This window comes from Lissotriton vulgaris, chromosome 6, assembly GCF_964263255.1.
Source record: "Lissotriton vulgaris chromosome 6, aLisVul1.2, whole genome shotgun sequence".
In the NCBI taxonomy this organism is placed as follows: Eukaryota; Metazoa; Chordata; class Amphibia; order Caudata; family Salamandridae; genus Lissotriton; species Lissotriton vulgaris.
Window position 1 is genome coordinate 314,876,008 of NC_141694.1, and position 20,948 is coordinate 314,896,955.

The window sequence follows — 20,948 nt, forward strand, 5'->3', positions numbered from 1 at the left end:
GCAAATTGCTTTTGATTTTATTCACAATTGTATGCTTTGCCACAGCACTTGTCTTCCAATGCAGACCTTGAAGATTACTGTTCAAGCCTGGAGGGAGGTCTCGATGAGGCCCAAATTGGTCACCTGGAACAAACATTTGATGGTGAGGATTTTTTGGTTGCGCTTCAGTCCGCCCCTACGAGGTCTAGCCCCGGCCTCGATGGGCTCACTTGGGAGTTCTATAAGAAGTTTTGGGCTCTGATCTGTAGTGATTATATGGCTATGATAAATGCTGGGTTTGCCAATGACCTTTTTTCCGCAGATTTCTCTGTTGGGGTGATTTCGCTGATTTTCAAGAAAGGAGATGAAACATCGCTGGGAAATTGGAGGCCCTTTATCCTCCTGAAAGTGGATTATAAATTAATGGCTAAAGTGTTGGCACGTCGCTTATGATCTGTCATGCATGCATGTATACGTCCAGGTCAAGCTTGTGCTATTCGTGGGCGTACAATTGTGGATAGTTTGATTACCTTGCTAGATACCCTCTGGTACCATCAGGAACGCACTCTCCATTTGGAGGTTCTCAGCCTAGATTTTCACAAGGCATTTGATAAAGTGTCCCATGATTTTCTTTTTTTGGTTTTGAAAAACATGAATGTTCCTCCTGCGTTTCTGAAAAAAATACAGGCTCTTTACAAGGATGCTTCTAGCAAAGTTAATATTAATCGTTTTTTTAATGCTCCTTTTTCTATTTTTCAGGGGTCCGTCAGGGGTGTCCTATGTCACCTATCCTTTTTGTTTGTGCATTAGAGCCTTTTTTGTGTAAATTGCGGCAAGACAAAATCATTAAAGGTGTTTTTGTTCTTGGGGGTTCGGGGATTCAGCACAAAATAGTGGCGTACATGGATGACGTCACAGTCTTATATACCAATGCTGCCTCTGTACGCAGGACACTGTTGCAGGCCTCTCTTTTTCAGTCACATTCTGGTTTAAGTCTTAACATGGGTAAAAGTGTTTGTTTCACTTCAGGGCCATGGGATCGCCTGGCGAATTTACAAATCCATATTACTTCGGAACCTGTTAAAATCCTAGGAGTCTACTTTTGGGTTAGTGGGTTTGAGGACAAGAATTGGTCTGACCTGCAGGCAAAATTATTGAAAAAACGTTCAATTTGGTCCTTGCGCAAACTGACGCTTGAAGGCAAAATTTTGGTTATTAAAGCTGTTTTATTTCCGTTATTATTGTACCTTGCTATGGTTTTTCCTCCCAAATACTGCACTTTTCAGAAAATTCAGAAAATACTTTTTACTTTTTTATGGAACTCTCGGATGGAGAAACTTAGCAGAGATAACATTTGTCGTCAGTGGAGGAATGGGGGTAAAAGTTTACCTGACCTTAAAACCTTTTTGTTGTCAAAATTATTATGTTATGTTGTCTCACGCACTGCTGATGATCTACACTCTGTTTCTGCCCTTTTCACCAAGTATATTTTAGGAGCACGGCTACGGCGTTTTGGACTTTTTTCCCCTTCCAATTGTTTTCCTTTGGCCCACGAAGCACCACCCTTTTATAAAGACCTTTGTTCCTTTTTACAGACTTTGGACACTGAAACTTTTGATAGAGATGTCTGTATTCACCCCACCAGGTTGAAGAACGAACTTCAGAAACTTGAGCAACCGATCCTGGTGGGTGTTCTGACTGAGGCTCAGTCAGTGCGAGTCTGGAAAATGGTGGGTCACAGGGACATTGTCCACAGTCAACGTGACCTGGCTTGGATGGCTGCGCATGGATGTCTTCCTGTAAAAGTTTTCCAACATCGGAGAGGTTTGGTCCCCACAGCATGTTGTCCACGCCCCAGATGCGGCCACGACAAAACAATTTTCCATCTCCTGTGGGGCTGTTGTTATGCAAAAAACTTTTGGGGTTTGTTGCAGCCTTTTCTTTCAAACATTGCCGGCATTACTGCCTTAACTTACAACGCCCTTTTGTATGGACAGGACATTTCTGCACGGCGACCTCCCTCTGCCTGGAGACTCTTGAACTGTGCCAAAGAGACTTTATGGGATGCCAGGAACCTGGGGGCATATTACCAATAACAGGTGAAAAATATCGCTAACGATATTTATCGCGACAAATTTTATCGCCAAGCATCGCCTGGAAATATCGCCGCCGTAGCGAGGTATTACCAATACCCCGCAAGGCGGCGATATTTCCCCAGAAATGCGATAAAAGCGTGCGGTAAAACTAGCGTGACCACGCTAAGCCTTCGCACGCTAACGTGAAAAAATTCACCTTGGGCCTATCAGCGCTGATTATCGCTAAACCAATAGGCCCAAGGCTACCATATAACGCGTTAGCGGGACGAAAAAATGACCGCTAAACCGAAAATTGTTGCTAAACATGGAGAATATTCAAAATGATGGTGAGCAGCCAGGAACTAGTGCAGAGGGCACAAATAAAACCCAGGAGGGCCAGGCTGAGACCCAGGGAAGGGGCAAGAGGAAGAGGAACCCAAAGTTCACTCCAGATGAGTACTAGTTGAGGAGGTGACGCGACACCAGCAGGAACTCTTCGTGAGTTCCACCATCACCATGGCGAGGAAAAGGGACATATGGCAGGACATAATGACCAAGGCCAATGCCGTGGGGGAGCACAAGAGGACAGTGGAAGAGTGTAAGAAGCGGTGGCACGATACAAAAAGCAAAACAAAAAAGAAACTGGGAGCAAACCTAAGGGCAGCAAGTGCGGCGGGTGGCGGTGGACCAGCTCCACAGGAGGAGCTGAATGAGTTGGAGGAGCTGGTAGCGAACGTCATCATTGAGGAGACTGTCATCGGAGCCACAGGCCAGGAATCTGCTGTACTGGAAGTCACACAACAACACCAGGGTGAATGTCAAACAGGAACAGGTGGAAGTCGGTGGATGGGCACAGTCGCATTCATGTACCATGCAAGTCTTTACAGTGCATACCCTCATGTACTGTAGAGCAAGTCCTGGAGAGCCCGGGTCATGCTGGCATAGGGACACATCACCAGGAGGATGAGGGCAGATGTTTTGCTGTTGCACAGTTGGCACATAATGTCGTCAGTGGCAGACATGAGTACTGGCAGGGTGCTGTGGACTTGAATGATGCAGGCCTGGGATGGGTACTGGATGTTGTTGTCTACCAGGTGGTGGGCCAGTTGCATGTTGAACAAATCCCAGTGATCGGCCCTGGAAACAGGAGCAGGGAGAAATGCTGGAAGCACTTCAGGTCCATGTGGCCTGGCTTCGGCTAGTTGAGGAGGGTGTAGAATAAGTTGTGTTCCAAGCTCCATGGAAATATTGCTGTAATGTAGTCAGCTCAGATAGCAGCATCTGCCATGTTACATACGTGGTGTGGGAATAGGTGTGACAGGGAGCGTGAGTGGATGGAGTACATAACCTTGTGTATCTTGTAGCCGTTGACATTGGACCGGGAGGTCAGGTGGCATGCGCTGCTGGTTTACACAGAGGAGGTGGGCCCTGGCATAGTTTGGGTGGGTGTCGTGTTGAAGCTGTCATGGATATCAGCGAGCTAGCAGTAGAAGAAGATGGCTAGTGAGTTGCACAGTTCTACTCAGGGAGTCATGTTGTTGGTGTTGGAGCTGGAGCCCGAGAGTTCCCTTATGATGAAGAAGAGACCCTTGCTCCCGTGTGTGTTGTCATCCAGTTAGGTTTAGAAGGAGCAACCCTTGGCCAATCACAAGAGGTGGAGCCCTACGTACGAGGTCCATGGCCACATCGAATGAGCAGTACGAGACGTAGCACACCCCTTCCTCTAAGTGTGATGCCTCGCGTCCGTCGGGGGATAGGAGGGGGCTGGGAGGCCTAAGGATCCTACGGCTGGCGAGGAGCAGCCTAAGGAGCGACCGACTAGTGAGGGGGGCAGCAGCAAAGAGGGCGCGAGGTGGGAGGGGCTACCATTATATACTGTCCCAAGGGGGACGCCCTTTACCTTAGTTGTTGACGCCCCTACCACCTCCACCCACCGGAATGGGCGGTCGGCTCCCCACTACGGGGTCTGCCCTCCTATGGGGTCCCCCGCGGGCATCCTGCAAAAGCGCATGCAAATGAGGCCGCAAAGCATTCTGGGAGTGATGAAAAAAACAGCCCCTGGCTTCTTGCGCTGTAGGCAATCCTGTGAATGAATAGTTAGGACCCAAAAAAAGAACAGTGGAAGCCTCCTACTGGTGCAGGCTTGCTTTTGTAAAGTACTCACTCCAAGTGTCTCAGGGAATAGTTTCACAGGCAATCGGGAATCTGCCGGTTTGCAAGTCAGAGTGGAACTCTTTGCACCCCGCTCCTCCTCCCTCTGTGAAGAGGGGGCCAGCACAGCCACCAGGAGGAGGGGGCGCGGGAGTCCAGTCAAAGGATGTAAATACCAGAGGGAGCACCCCTCAATGGTATGCGGGTACACCCTCCCCCAACACAATCCACGTCACAGCACCAGGTGACCTTGTCGTTCCTTTGGGTAGGTACCGAAGACGGACAATGTCACAAAATAAAACCACACCTTAAGCACAGGACCCTCCTGGGCAGTGCGCCGGTCACAAGAAAACTCACACCTGAGCACAGGACCCTCCTGGGCAGCGTCGCTCCGGTCAGCCCCCAGGGGGCGCGGCCGGGACCCGATCAGCCCAGGTGCCAAGGGCATGTAATGTAAATTGATATATGAATAGCGCACTTCTCACCCGCAAGGGTCTCAAGGCGCTTGTACGAATACTCAGACACACAGAGTCCTAGTTCCCACTGCAATACGTCCTAGTGATACATAGATATCAATGGTTGCTCATAAATCACACCAGGGGAGTTCCATCCTCTAAGGATACTCGCGACATCTCAATCTATTGCTTATTTAAAAGGCAACCTTACTCTGATCTCGACAATACAAGACAACACAGAACTCACGAACACTTTGGATGGACAAAAAATGTGTGAAGAGCGAGATGGCACCTCACGGGCGCACCACCAATGGGACCCCTGGCTGGTACTCACCAGGATGGCCCTGTTATCATCATTGATGCCATCAAGCTTTAACGGAAACGTGTCTCAAACCCAAAATGACAGTGCGTGATGCAGTGAACACAACTTATATGTAACAAAACTAACAAACATTTAAACAATTACACATATAAGATACTGAGCAACCAGGGCATTAAACTTTACTTATGCTCCCTTCTTAGTTGCAAACAGTAGAACAATTAAATATAAAACAGAAGAGTGTGAAGACTACCTATCGCTTCACACCCCACTTACAGCCGACATGTTTCATTGCAGTGGTATTGATCAGGCAATTTCCTCAGGGCCACTCAATTTGAATGCCACTGCTAGAGGCACTGTGCTGCCAGCGCTGTAATAAAAACAGACACAGATATAAAGGGTTACATTCCTGGCCACCTTACTGGAGTGTGAACATTAACACTCATGCAGTCTAACAATCATGCTATTCCAAATACGGGATGTTATAATTACCCATTGCGTAATTCAACCTCTCATACCAGCCGAGAGGAAACAACTAGGAAGAATGCCCCCTTTGGTAAGCAAAATCCTATCTCCCTTCCATGTGGTTACTGCAATGAAATAAAAAAGGCATGAGGGATTCGCCTCCTACATAGCGCGATCTTACTTCTGTTTTGGCAAAGCTTCACCCTTTAGTTTCTTGTCCTTCTGATCTCACCCTTGGAGAATAGTCGTCCGGCTTCTTCTCATTACTCGAACACCGAACGACTGACACAGCCGGTCTATTTGTTTACATGAGTGCCGATTGTCGAGGTTTCTCATTGGTCGAAAATCGGCTTCCCTGATTGGTTCATCACGTCACATTGTTTTGCTTGTCAAGCCGATTTCCCTGCTCTCTCATTGGTTGTTGTCTTAGTCATTGGACTAGGTCATCTCTTTACATGGCAACAGCGGCCATGTTAGAACGGACCCTGTGCCAAAGTAAACCCTTGTGTACCAAAGGTTCTTGTAGTTATTTTTAGTCCTGATATTTCTAGAAGGGCGGCGCCACCTCCTTCTGCGTGGTGACTCCACATTTTGAGTATTTACGCATTTTCAACAGAGGTCTTTTCATCCTTAAAAATTACAGAGCTCCAACAGTCTCATAGTACTTTTCATTTTTAATCGCTCCCTGTATTGTTTATGCGCTGCTATTTTCATTAAAGTTATCCCAGAGGAAATGTATATCGTGATGCACATTAACCTGCTATAACAATGCGCGTGAATATGGGGGCCATCTTAGAATGGTAAGCATGGGTGCAACTTGAAATCTGCTGGGGCGCTAGTGTTTCATGCGGTACACTATACCTGCCTTAAGTGTGCAAAAGGACACTCATATGTTCGATACCCAGTATATTGGGTTCAGCCTATGTAGGTCTCGGTGGCAGATCTTTTAAAGTACTTCAGGTTATCACATTTAAAGACACCAATGTATCCAAATATTCCGATGTTGGGTGCCCAATGCATACAGAGAGTAGTGTTATTGACACAGTATACCGCATAATGATAAAGTTAAAGGCCACAATCGGTGCTTAGTCATCTGTGAATGTATACCGGGGTGTCTCATTACCGTCTCATGCGGGACCCGATATAGTGAGGGTTAGTATGGCGTACCCTCTAGGCTGATCCCAACCCTTTCAGATACCATACATAACTTCAGTTCCATTATCTGCTCGGACAGAGACATAGTGCCTGAATATTTGTCTGTGGCTCAGGTTTTAACAACTCACTGGACCAAGGAGCATTCACGTGATTTACCTCAGCGTAGCTTGTTCCACTCTAAAAGTTCATTTAAGCCCCTCTGCTCACTTTGTTCTTGGTATATCCAGCGTGCCTCCTTGGTGATCAGACGTCTCTCCATAGTCTGGGTGTCACCCATCACTCTTTCTAGTACTACCCACGTAAAGGTGTGTTTATTGCGGTGGCAGTGCTGCACTAACTTGGTAGTCAATTTTCCGATCCTGATAGTACTGATGTGTTCCTGGATCCGGAGTTTGATTTTACGTGTCGTGAGCCCTATATACTCCAACCGCATTCACATCTCAGTCTATATACAACATTGGAGGTGTTGCAATTACTGAACTGGTTCAATGTCCAAGTCTTGCCGGATTGTAGTGTCACTGCGGTGGTTTTTTTTGTCATTGGGCATACGGAGCAATTTCCACAAGGGAAATGTCCATTCGGAATGGTTTTCATTTCAGTTTCTGTTCTTGGATTAGTCCTGGTATGGACTAGCTTGTCCTTCAAGTTACTAGCTCTCCGGAAGGCAAAGCGCGGGGGGCATCTTAAAGTCTCCCGTAGAGAGTAAAGACCAGTGTTTCCTGATGGATTGACGAATCTTGGTGGCCATGGGATCAAAAGTCATGACCACCGGTAGGCAGTCCCTTCTTTCTTTTATTTGGGTTTCCAGCAGAGCAGCCCTTGGTGTATTTAAAGCTCTTTTTTGTGCCTGTTTGATGACTCTTCGTGGGTAATTTCTGACTTCCAATTTTTCACTTAGTTCTCCCGCTTGTTCTTTATATCTTTGCGCAGATGAGCAATTTCGCCTGTATCTTAAAAATTGACCCACAGGGAGATTGTCTCTGAGTACTCTTGGGTGGTATGACTGATATGAAAGTAATGAATTCCTGTCAGTCGGTTTTTGGTGAACGCTCGTGCTAAATCCTCCGTCAACTGCTTCAATGTCTAGATCGAGATACACTGCACTGGTATGATGGCAATTCCAGGTGAAGCGAAGGCTCATATCTTGTGTGTTTAACCAATTAAGAAACCGGAGGAGAGAGGATTCATCCCCGGTCCACAGGAGGAGCACATCATCTATATATCGCCTCCACAGGCGAATATGATCTTTGAAGGGATTATTCTCAGCCTCGATGATGTGCTCCTCAAATTGGCCGACATATATACAGGCCAAGCTGGGAGCCATTGTGGCTTCCATTGATGTTCCGGTCACTTGAAGGAACAAATCATTCTTGTAGCTGAAGAAGTTGCGCGTCAGCGCCAATTCAACGCATTGCATGACAAAACTCTGGGAGGGAATCATAGAACCACTCCTGTTTGGCTAGTGCCCTCGCGGTTGCCACCAATGCAGCGTCTTGAGGGATACACGAGTAAAGCGACTCGATATCGATGGTTACGATATATTCTGTGCCGGGATCAAAGGTCATCTCTGCCAGAACATTTAGAATGGCCGTTGTGTCCTTGACATAGGAATTTTTGAGTTATCACAGATTCGCGTAGGAAATAATCGTCGAACTGTGAAAGGTTCCAGTATGGATTGAATTCCGGATACAATGGGCCGGCCCGGCGCAGGCCGGCCCGGCGCGTGTATCTTCGGAAGGATGTAGAAGGCGGGGGTCCTAGGGTTAGTGTTTATGAGGAACTCCACCTCCTTCACATTTATCCACTGCTTTTCTTTGGCTCCTCCAACAAGCTCTTTTATTGTTTTCATTAGATCCGGCGTGGGGTCTTTCTTTAAAGGTTGATAGTTAGCCCTCATGTTGGATAGGCGCCGTACTTCGGGGTCATAGTCACTGGTGTTTAGTATGACGATGGCTCCGCCTTTATCCGCACTTTTTATTGTTATTGTATTGTTGTTCTGCAGCGATCTCATAGCTTCCCAGTCTGCTTTTGTCATGTTCTTGAATCCATTGGTTTTTGCATCTCCTTCAATCCTACCAATTTCCTCTAGGACCTTAATCTCGAAGACGGCCATCTCAGGTCCAACAGTGCCACTTGAAGGGCAGAAAGTGGAAGGCTTTCTTAAGTTGGTATTATATCCGGTATTTTCCTCACATGGTTGTTTCGCGAAAAACTTTCTGAGCTTTATTTTTCGCATTGTCTCATAAAATTCAGTGCGGCATTTAAAGGCATCATGGATGGGCATAGGAACAAATCCTAGCCCTTTGTTGAGCACTTTTTCTTCGTCGTCAGTTAGCTGATGATCAGATAAATTGACTACGATGTTATTTATACTGGTCGTTTTCCTCTGTTCCGTGTTTGGCGTGGGGAGAATGTTTGCCATTGTTGTGGTGGTCGATTGCCTCAGTTCCCTCCTCTGCCTAGTTGTTGCTACACCTTAAGCACAGGACCCTCCTCGGCAGTGCGCCGGTCACAAAAAAACTCACACCTGAGCACAGGACCCTCCTGGGCAGCGTCGCTCCGGTCAGCCCCCAGGGGCGCGGCCGGGACCCGATCAGCCCAGGTGCCAAGGGCATGTAATGTAAATTGATATTTGTATAGCGCACTACTCACCCGCAAGGGTCTCAAGGCGCTTGTACGAATACCCCTGTGGAACCCGTCCTGGCTTTCCCTGTGAGGCATCCACTCCTGGGCACCCGCAGGGTGGAGACCAGGCATCCTTAGCGTTGTGGGAGCCGTTGTGGAGATTAAGCAAGCTATTGCCCAGAGTTGCAGAGTGGGACTCTGTGATTAGAATAGGCACCGGGTCCGTGGAATTTTAGAGCACAAGACCTGCCGAGGCGGGGAATTGAACCCTGATCCCGGGCTAGACCTCTGCATCAAGGTCTGCCGCTCTAACAATTGAGCCACACTTCTCCAGCCCTGCAGATGGAAAAAGACATCCTCCTTGTAAATATGGGCTTGGAAATCCACTCAAATACGAAATCCAAGTAGTGTCCTTGTAAATAGGCTTATTCTCTGAAATACGCCCTCTGCTCGACTACCCCACCTGGTGAAGGCCTAGCCCCACAGGAACAGGCAAATCAGAGCAGTGACCTTTCACCCCTCTGGACGCAGCCTGGCTCTGGACAAGCCAGAGAAACGCAGGCCCAGCCCTAAGAGTTTCTGGTGTCGTCCCTCTACTTCCAGCAGAGCAAGTTATACCTGATCTTAGCCAAAAGGCCGAGGAGCGATAACCAGAATGGTGCCAGAATTAACGCCTCCCGAAGCAATCTACCTGGCTGACCCGGACCGGGGTCTTCCCTCGCACCGTCGCTGGCCGCCTTTCCGCCTCTTTTGCTGACTCCCGGCAAGAGCTCAGCATGTGCCGGTGGAAAGGAGGCCCCGGCCTCAGGCCTTCTCCCGGCTCCCAGAGTCCTCCTCGGCTGTCGCCTCATTAGGCGTCACTTTGCATACCCACGTTGTCCTCTTTCTAGTATTTGCATGCCCCGCCCCTTCCTGGGCACTGCTTCCAGCCGGCTGGCTGGAAAGCCTGGCAGCCAGGGGATGCTGGGAATCAGGCCAGGAAGCCCTGGACAGCTCCCTGGCCGGAAGTGGCCGGACCCTCGCCCTCACTTGCCCGGGACACTGCTCCCCTGCAGCCTGAGGCCTATAGATAAGGCTTGGCCGTTCGGGGACGGGCGGGGCGGGCAGAGAAGGAAAAGGACTCTGGGGCATATTACCAAGCAATAGCGATAATTATCGCTATTGCTTGGTTAGAGACAAAAATTTACCGCAGCGCTGCAGCGATTTTTACCGCAAATAAACCTTGGTATTACCAAGGTTTAACGCAAATGTGGTAAAAATCGCCGCAAAGCATGAATATCGCTGAAAAGTCCGCGATATTCATGCATTAGCGAGCTAATGCTCTTAGCCATGTTATCCACCTCCCATTGGATAACATGGCTAAGAACTGCTCAGGGCAGGTGTTAGCTTTTGGAGATATTCCCGCTTAGCGCGAATATCTCCAAAAGTAGGTAATAGGAGATAGCGATGTTAGCGACTGTTTTCAGTCGCTAACATCTTGGCACGCCCACTTTGCATCTCATTAGTGATAAATATCACTGACATGCAAAGTGGGGCCCAAGATGGTCGTTATCTCCTACTAGCTGTCGCTAACTGGTGTTAGCGGCAGCTAGGTAATAGGGAGATAATTTTATCTCCGCTTTCTTGGCTTTTAAAGCCAAAAAAGTGGAGATAAACCCCCTTGATAATATGCCCCTCTGTATTTTTCTTCTTGCTCAGAGAAGCCAAGGGCAGTGTCCACTTCTCTGCATGCCTGCCTGCCTGCATCCCTCCCTCCCGGTGACTTGCTGAGAACCTTCCTCCATTCGTTCCACAGTGAAATGGATCCAAAAACCAATGAAACTCTGCTGCTGCAAAAACAGTCTTTTTCCCACGTTTGTCTCTTTTCAAAGTGCAGCGTCTAGATGGAGAAGGGAAAAAATGGAAGAAAAAAAAAGTTACAAAAATAAATAAATAACGCACAGCCGGGTGGCCGCAAAGTGGCAATTAAGTACAATGCATACATAATTAAGGCAAGACACAGTGACCAGTTTGCTTTTATTCACACGCAAACACAATAGCGCCACTTTACAGGGTTTGGTAGTGAAGCGCTACTTTCGTTTTCTCGTCTATTTTTCAACAGCATTGTTTTCCCCGGGTGGGGAAGTGCACCATTCCTGGAGGTACTGCAATACCAGGTTGATGCGTGGAGTGGACAGAGCAAGCTCCTATTCCATCTCCCTGTTCCAAAAATCTATTTAATATATGATCCCCAGATAGAGGACGTATCAGATATTAAACTGATAAGAACAGATTTTCGTTTCAAAAACATTTATTGAGTAGATAAAGGCACATATACATAAACATACATTTAAAAGACCAAGGTTACATCAAGTGGTCCATAAGAAATATGTACAGATATGATGTTTTTTAAATCCGGATACAAGCATATATACAAAAAAATTTACACTGCTTTTTAAAAGACCAAAGTTACATTTGAAACGGTCTTTATCAAAGTTATATGTAAAGTTTATATTTGAAATGGTCTATCAGAGTTATATGTAGATATAATGATCAATCTGTGTACAGTATGGGCTAAAGACAAAATTCGGAGGTATTTTTACAAAGGCCAATCATGTTACAGCCCGGTGGCAAGGTAAAAAAACCAAACAAAAAAACAAGTTATTGAATCATAACCGGTCAGTTTTCTAAGTTACCCAACCCTTCCAGTTCTTAATTTGCCACAAGGTGTTGGCTTCGTCAATTCCTAGGGTGAAACGATCAACAGATACATAAGTCATAACTTTGTCCAATAAAAGGTTCCTGCAAATTTTTGAGTTCATGACCTTATGAAGAAAGAGAAACAGGTTCCTGGCATCCCATGAAGTCTCTTTGGCACAGTTCAAGAGTCTCCAGGCAGTGGGAGGTCGCCGTGCAGGAATGTCCTGTCCATACAAAAGGGCGTTGTCAGTTAAGGCAGTAATGCCGGCAGTGTTTGAAAGAAAAGGCTGCAACAAACCCCAAAAGTTTTTTGCATAACGACAGCCCCACAAGAGATGGAAAATTGTTTCGTTGTGGCCGCATCTGGGGCGTGGACAACATGCTGTGGGGGCCAAACCACTCCGATGTTGGAAAACTTTTACAGGAAGACATCCATGCGCGGCTATCCAAGCCCGGTCACGTTGACTGTGGGCAATGTCCCTGTGACCCACCATTTTCCAGACTCGCACTGACTGAGCCTCAGTCAGAACACCCACCAGGATCGGTTGCTCAAGTTTCTGAAGTTCGTTCTTCAACCTGGTGGGGTGAATACAGACATCTCTATCAAAAGTTTCAGTGTTCATAGTCTGTAAAAAGGAACAAAGGTCTTTATAAAAGGGTGGTGCTTCGTGGGCCAAAGGAAAACAATTGGAAGGGGAAAAAAGTCCAAAACGCCGTAGCCGTGCTCCTAAAAAATACTTGGTGAAAAGGGCAGGAACAGAGTGTAGATCATCAGCAGTGCGTGATACAACATAACATAATAATTTGGACAACAAAAAGGTTTTAAGGTCAGGTAAACTTTTACCCCCATTCCTCCACTGACGACAGATTTTATCTCTGCTAAGTTTCTCTATACAAGAGTTCCATAAAAAAGTAAAAAGTATTTTCTGAATTTTCTGAAAAGTGCGGTATTTGGGAGGAAAAACCATAGCAAGGTACAATAATAACGGAAATAAAACAGCTTTAATAACCAAAATTTTGCCTTCAAGCGTCAGTTTGCGCAAGGACCAAATTGAAAGTTTTTTCAGTAATTTTGCCTGCAGTTCAGACAATTCTTGTCCTCAAACCCACAAACCCCAAAGTAGACTCATAGGATTTTAACAGGTTCCGAAGTGATATGGAGTGGTAAATTCGCCAGGCGATCCATGGCCCTGTAGTGAAACAAACACTTTTACCCATGTTAAGACTTAAACCAGAATGTGACTGAAAAAGAGAGGCCTGCAACAGTGTCCTGCGTACAGAGGCAGCACTGGTACATAAGACTGTGACGTCATCCATGTATGCCACTATTTTGTGCTCAATCCCCGTAACCCCAGGAACAAAAACACCTTTAATAATTTTGTCTTGCCGCAATTTACACAAAAAAGGCTCTAATGCACAAACAAAAAGGATAGGTGACAAAGGACACCCCTGACGGACCACTGAAAGAATAGAAAAAGGAGCAGTAAAAAAAACCATTAATATTAACTTTGCTCGAAGCATCCTTGTAATGTGCCTGTATTTTTTTCAGAAACGCAGGAGGAACATTCATGTTTTTCAAAACCAAAAAAAGAAAATCATGGGACACTTTATCAAATACCTTGTGAAAATCCAGGCTGAGAACTCCCAAAGGAAGAGTGCGTTCCTGATGGTACCAGAGGGTATCTCGCAAGGTAATCAAACTATCCACAATTGTACGCCCTCGAATAGCACAAGCTTGATCTGGACGTATACATGCATGCATGACAGATCGTAAGCGACGAACCAACACTTTAGCCACTAATTTATAATCCACATTCAGGAGGGTAATGGGCCTCCAATTTCCCAGCGATGTTTCATCTCCTTTCTTGAAAATCAGCAAAATCACCCCAACAGAGAAATCTGCGGAAAAAAGGTAATTGGCAAACCCAGCATTTATCATAGCCATATAATCACTACAGATCAGAGCCCAAAACTTCTTATAGAAGTCCCAAGTGAACCCATCGAGGCCGGGGCTAGACCTCATAGGGGCGGACTGAAGCGCAACCAGAAAATCCTCACCATCAAATGGTTGTTTCAGGTGAGCAATTTGGGCCTCATTGAGACCTCCCTCCAGGCTTGAACAGTAATCTTCAAGGTCTGCATTGGAAGACAAGTGCTGTGGCAAAGCATACAATAGTGAATAAAAATCAAAAGCAATTTGCTGGCATTGGTCAACACCTTGTACAACAGTCCCGTTTACATTACGCAAATGCGTCAGCAGTTTTTGAGTAGATTTAGCCTTTTTAAAGAAAAAGGAGGTACACTTCTCATTTTCCTGGTAATGTTTGACCCTAGATTGAAAGATGGTGTCTCTGTTCCTACGTACCAACCAATTATTCATTGCAAGTGTAAGTAATCGGACCTAATTTTTGACATCCTTGCCAGCATCCCCCAACTGATGTAGAAGAATGAGGCGGCGATACAATTACTGCAAAGCAGCCCAGGCAGCCCAACGTCGTAGTCGCCCTTGTTCCTGAAAGAAAAGCCTACTTTTGTGTTTAACCCAACACCACCATTGGTAAATATCCGGAAACCTCTGTTTTTGGACAGCCCATGCACCATAACGTTGAGCATAAGATTTACAAATATCATCATCCAATAAGAGGTCAATATTTAGTTTCCAACATCCAGAACCTCGTTGAGGTGTACCTGGAACTGTGATACTGATAGCCAACACCTTATGATCTGAAAAAGGCACCCCAGTAAGACCACAGCTAGTGGCTTGCAAGGACTTGGAGGCAAACACAAAATCTAGGCGGGAGCGGGCATTCCCATGAGCCCCCTCCCAAGTGAAACCTACCCCGGGCGGATGAAACTTCCGGTAGGTGTCATAAAAATCCAAATCATGAAGAAGGGACAACAAAAGTTTGGAGGTAACATCTAAAGTGTAGGAGACTTGTGCACCCTGCCTATCCTTCATATGTAATATGCAGTTGAAATCGCCCACATGAGCGTCCGTGCAGCACCTGCAAGAAAAGGTTTTAACATATGAAACAATTGCTCCCTCTCCGGTGTAGTAGCGGGAGCTTAAACAACACATATCCTAAAAGGAAGGTCATCCATTAGCACTGATAACAGCATAGCACGTCCAGGCCGGAGGATTTTTTCTTCAGTGATTTGCCAATGCTTATTCTTAAAAAGGATAACAATGCCATCATTTTTGTTCGCAGGGTCCGTAAGGCCAACAGCGCTGAAAAGAAAAATATTTTAGCTGATGAGGGATATAACATTCTTGCAAACAAATAATATCATGAGTGGTATGACCAAAATAATCTAAAACCATACGTCCACTTAAGTCCGTCCCCATACCCCGCACATTGCAGGAGGCAAGGGAAAGAGCCATGATATACAGAAGTAAGACCCTTGCCATAATGATCCACAGTTCAAGATGCCTCTCCTGAAAAATCCTCTTCACTCAAGGGCTGAGCCTCAGTACCCTGTACAGTGGATGCCGAGAACAAAGCCTCCAAATCCGGTGTACCATCTAGGTCCAGAGCCGGACTATCAGTGATGTCCAGCACCTAGGCTACCTCCTGAAAAACCTACTCTGAGTCAGAGAGGCAAAGTAGGGTGTTATACCCTCCCCTCTCTGAAAAACGATCCAGAGAGGAAACACGCTTTTGCTTGAAGCGCGTGGAAGGAGAGGGATCTGTTGCTTGCGGTGAAGCACGGGATTTCCGCTTATTTGTGCTCCATCCACTATGCTCCATGGGTGCAGTCGTTTCCTTGGCCACAACCTGTGGGGTCACTTTCAACTCAGGGTGTGTAACTGTCTGCTTCACTAATTTCACCATCCGCTGCGGTTTAAGAGGCGGGGGTACAGTGGGAGGAATAACGGAAGGTACAGTTTCAGGCACTTCTGTAAGGGAAGCCATAGGCATGGAAGGCTCCTGAACAACATCACTTTGAACAACCACCACCACAGGCTCTGACTGGGACAAACCTGCATGCAGTGCCTTCCTATCTAAAGCGTGCCATTTAAGACGCAAGGTTTCTGTACGTTCTTTCTCCGCATCCTCATCCTGCAGAGACTGGGTGTCCAAATCTGTTGCGGAAAGATCAATACCATAGGCGGCATCAGTCTCCTCCTCCCCTCCTTTTCTTCCCCTTCACCCTCCTGAGTGGGACCACATCTCCTAATTTCTATTCCGTCTATCACCCCTAAAATGGCGGAGTCAGTAATGCCCAAAACTGGAACTGCAATGGACGCCGCATCTGGCGTGGCAGGTTTGGCAGGAGGTGGATGACCCTGCGCACTAGCAGCAGAAGCATACGAAAATTTACTTTTAGGACAGGTTTTGAACAAATGATCCACACCACCACAGAGGTTGCATTTTTTTGGGACTTCACAGTTCTGTGCCCTGTGATCAAGTCCCCCACAATTTCGACATGCCATACCTGCACATTGCTCTTTGGGGTGACCAAATTGTTGACAAAGCCTGCAAAACATGGGCTGCCCGGAATAGACCAGAAATCCCTTATTTGCCCCTAGTGTGAAGGTCTGTGGTGGATGTGCCAGACCCCCAACACCCGCAGGATCCTCTTTGAAAGTCACAACATATTTCCTTTTCCCATTCCATATCCCACAGATATTGTGAACTTTTTGACCTCCCCTAATAGTATCACAATAACGATTTAAATATACCTCAATCAACCGGTGGTCAGCATAAGGGTTGTACATATGAACTACCAGTGTCACTTCCTTTGGGGCCGACATAGATGTAACAGTGAGACCCCGAAAGGGTTTGGTGTCCCGACGATGTGTCGCACACTGCAAAAAATCTTTAAAAATACTCTCACTGGAAAAGGTCACATCAAAAATGCCCCGGTTAGAGAAATCCTGTATACAGTCTATAGCACGTTCCACAATTTTACATTCTTTCTTAATGATATCCTCAACTACAAACAGTAAACTTTTCTCTTTTCTGTAAGCCTCAGTAACCTCTACACGTACAGTGTTAGGTATAAAATCAAAACCATGTGCATTCCCCATGCGTGAATAAGCCATGCTTAGATCCGCACAGTCAGGGGGAGGAGCCCCCAACAATGAAAAAAGGAAAAAGCGCCAAGCTCAGTGGAGAGGGAAAGTAGCAAGGATTAAAATCTGATAGCAAGAAAAAGCACAAATGAAAGCAGAAAGAAAGGATATACGAGGTGGCAGCCGCCACTGCTTGCAATGTAAAATGTTACCAAAGACCACACAAAATATCAATAGGCTCGTAAGGGGTTACTGTAGCAAGCTTTGCAACAAGAGTGCAGCCCAAAGGGGCGGGGAAATCAAGGACAAAATTCCAATGAAAAAGAAACTGACGAGCAGGCAGCCGCTACTGCTCGTTATACACTGTATTCTCAAAAGCGCATGCAAACGAGGCCGCAAAGCATTCTGGGAGTGATAAAAAAAACAGCCCCTGGCTTCTTGCTCTGTAGGCAATCCTGTGAATGAATAGTTAGGACCCAAAAAAAGAACAGTGGAAGCCTCCTACTGGTGCAGGCTTTCTTTTGCAAAGTACTCACCGGGTTAGAGAAATCCTGTATACAGTCTATAGCATGTTCCACAATTTTACATTCTTTCTTAATGATATCCTCAACTACAAACAGTAAATTTTTCTCTTTTCTGTAAGCCTCAGGACCCTTGACACGCACAGTGTTAGGTATAAAATCAAAACCTCGTGCATTCCCCATGCGTGAATAAGCCATGCTTAGACCCGCACAGTCAGGAGGAGGAGCCCCCAACAATGAAAAAAGGAAAAAGCGCCAAGCTCAGTGGAGAGGGAAAGGAGCAAGGATTAAAATCTGATAGGAAGAAAAAGCACAAATGAAAGCAGAAAGAAAGGATTTACGAGGTGGCAGCCGCCACTGCTTGCAATGTAAAATGTTACCAAAGTCCACACAAAATATCAATAGGCTCGTAAGGGGTTACTGTAGCTATTAGGAATAAGTAGGGCTAGGTCAAGTTAGTCCAGGATGGGAAACATGTCATACATTCATTTCATTATTCTTGGTAAAACACTGTATTGTTAAATAATTGCTGACATTTCATTCTGGCATTTAGCAATGCTTGTTGGTTAACAGGAATATTGTATTGCCAATGTTTGTTGTCAGATTCCTAACGTTACTTGGTATTCTGCTTATTCGCTTTGGTAACACGTGGAAACCCTGCCCAAACTGCCTGTTTGTTGCACGTGAAAACACTGGCTCACGTTGCACACGTACCCAGGACAGCTATAAAAGTCCCCGCTTGACTCGTGAAAGACGCTTTGCTTCAAGACTTCTGCGTCCTTCACAAGTGTTCCAGCGGAGTTCCAGCTCTTCATTCCAGTCCCTCTCTCATTGGTTCCCTGTCCCCTTTTACCTTCTCCCCTCTGGTGCTTCGTTTGCTTCAGCGGCGTCGGCAAGTCAGGAAAATTCTTCAGTGGCGCTTCCAGATCCGAACTTCCGGTTTTCACACGGAGCATTTTTGGAACGGGCCTTTGTTTCCCCCAGAGATTCCAGGCTCAACGCAAGGCATTTCCGGTTGCGGAACCTGCATTAAAGAGACAGTAAGAAAGGAGGTTAATGCATTTTAAGACAGTGTCCTTGTTTTAACAAACATTGGTAAATGCAAATCGGACAAAAGAGAAAAAGCATTTCTTTGATTTTCATTTGTGACAATCCTGGATAATTTAAATAATAACTTTTGATTCGCTTGGAAGATAGTAATAAGGACAAGATATTTGGACAATTCAAGTTTTAAAAGATATTCGGTCAATTCAAAAGTTAATGGGAGAAGTACTTATTATTGACAGTGATTTGTAACTGCATATGGAGAAGTACTTATAATTTACAAGTGATCTGAAACTGCATATGGACAGTATTCTTAGCAGTGAATTGTAACTGCACAGAAATATATAGGCAATTTAACAATTCCTGAGATTGTATATGTTAAGGAGTTGTAGGTCTTGTTCTGTTTTCTTTTGCTTATATATTTTACAGACTCCCAATTACTGCACTACAAAATACAAGCAAGGTACAAATACTATTCTGTCACAGTGATTAATGTCCTTGCAAAGAAGTATAGGAATGGGCTGACCTTTAAGTTGATATTTCAAGTATAGTTAAAGGACGACTAGCAGCCCAGAATACTTCAATAGAAACAAAGCCAGACATCCTTCAAGACGGAAACAACTGGAACCTTGTGGAGGTACGCTTGACAGAAAGCAAAGCCAAAAAACTCTTCCTTATTTCCTCTTGAAGGTGTTCATTATGGATCTCTCAGATTTGAATGTTTCTGAAATAACAGAAATTGTACGTAAAATGAATAATGAAGTTCAGGATTTACGGTTAGAAAATCAATCTCTTCGATAAGAGTTAGATAGTTCCAAAGCTAATTTTACGTCTTGGCGAGAAAAGAATACTGATGGTCGCCCTGTACTAACACCACCTAAATTTGGAGTTTCAGGTTTTACTTCACCAAAGTTTGGGGTTCCGGGTTTTCAGCAGCAAACTGTTCCTGGGTTTACTCAGAACCAACCAGTACAATTAACGGTAGTTTCACCAAGTCCAGTCCCTTTAGCTAATCCAGAAAGGTTCCTTGGAGATTGTAATTCTTTCAATACTTTCATGAGTCAGTGTCAACTACACTTTTTGTGTAAGCCCCAAATATTTACCACTGATACTGCCAAGGTGGCATTTATTATTTCTTATCTGGGAGGAGTGGCAGCTAATTGGGCAATGCCTTTAGTTGACAGGGATGATCCTCTCATTCATAATTTGACAAATTTTAAAACTGCCATGTCCAGTTTGTTTTCCAAACATGTCTTCTTGCAGGCTTCAGACAATGAATTATTAAACCTACGTCAGGGTTCTAAGGATTTAATTTCGTACGTAACCACCTTTAATAGATTGTTAGCTGAAACTCAATGGCCTGAGAATAAAAGGGTGTCTTTATTTTATCGAGGCCTTAGAGATGAATTAAAAGATTCTCTGGCCCATATAGTCAACTTGCCTGAAGATTTTACAGAATTTCAGGATTTGGTAGTTAAATTAGACCATAGATTGGGTGAGAGAAGAAATGAAAAGCCTAGAAATGATTTTAGAAACCTACATTTTAGAACAGAAAGAAAGACCATTGAAGATAAAAATGCACAGATAGAACCAATGCAGATAGGTGGAATCAAGGGACCTTTGACGCAGGAAGAGAAGGAAAGAAGGCGAAAAAATTATTTATGTTTATACTGTGGCAAATCAGGTCATTTCGCCAAAGACTGTCCTATTAGACCGATTAAAAAGAAGGTTATGGTTTTAGCACAACACTCTACTCAAGAGTCGGAAAACTAGATGTCTCGAGAAAAGAAGAGATCAGTTTCTCGGGAGAAAAAAGTCAGAAGATCTCTCGATATGCAACTTGCACTAGAAATTACGTACCTAGACATTTTACAATTAGAATGATCTTGATTTTGTCTAATGATCAGAGACATAGTATACCTGTACTTATTGATTCAGGAGCTACAGGTAATTTTTTTGATTTGGAATTTGCTAAAAAATTACATTTAACTCAAGTTCCCAAGAAAGAACCAGAACCTGTAAGGGCAGTAGATGGCTCGGCTCTCTCTTCAGGCCTGATTAGATTCCATACTACACCTTTGATTCTAGTATTAGAAAATGGGCATACAGAACATACCACATTTGATCTCATCGACACACCAGCTTTTGGAGTCATACTAGGCATACCGTGGTTAGAGCTCCACAATCCAAAAATTGATTGGGTCAAACGCACAGTGACTTTAGACTCAGTTCATTGTAAAGAGCATTGCTATCAAGAGACAACAACTTCAACTATGCCACTTACTTGTGCCACAATACAATCAAAATCTGTAGATCTTCCAACAGAGTATAAAGATTTTTCCGATGTTTTCGATCCTGTGAAGGCTACCAAATAACCCCCCCCCACAGGGTATACGACTGCAGGATAGATCTAATACCAGGAGCTGTCTTACCCTGCAGCCGTATATATGCTCTGACTGAACC

General features: G+C 45.2%; 1 non-coding gene across 1 annotated transcript; it reads right to left on the bottom strand.

Annotated features, from left to right (window-relative positions):
- Window positions 1-11,343: 11,343 nt before the first annotated feature.
- LOC147707196 (U2 spliceosomal RNA) lies at window positions 11,344-11,527 on the bottom strand. The gene has a single exon (XR_015297072.1). It is a non-coding gene; the product is annotated as a U2 spliceosomal RNA (small nuclear RNA).
- Window positions 11,528-20,948: the final 9,421 nt, after the last annotated feature.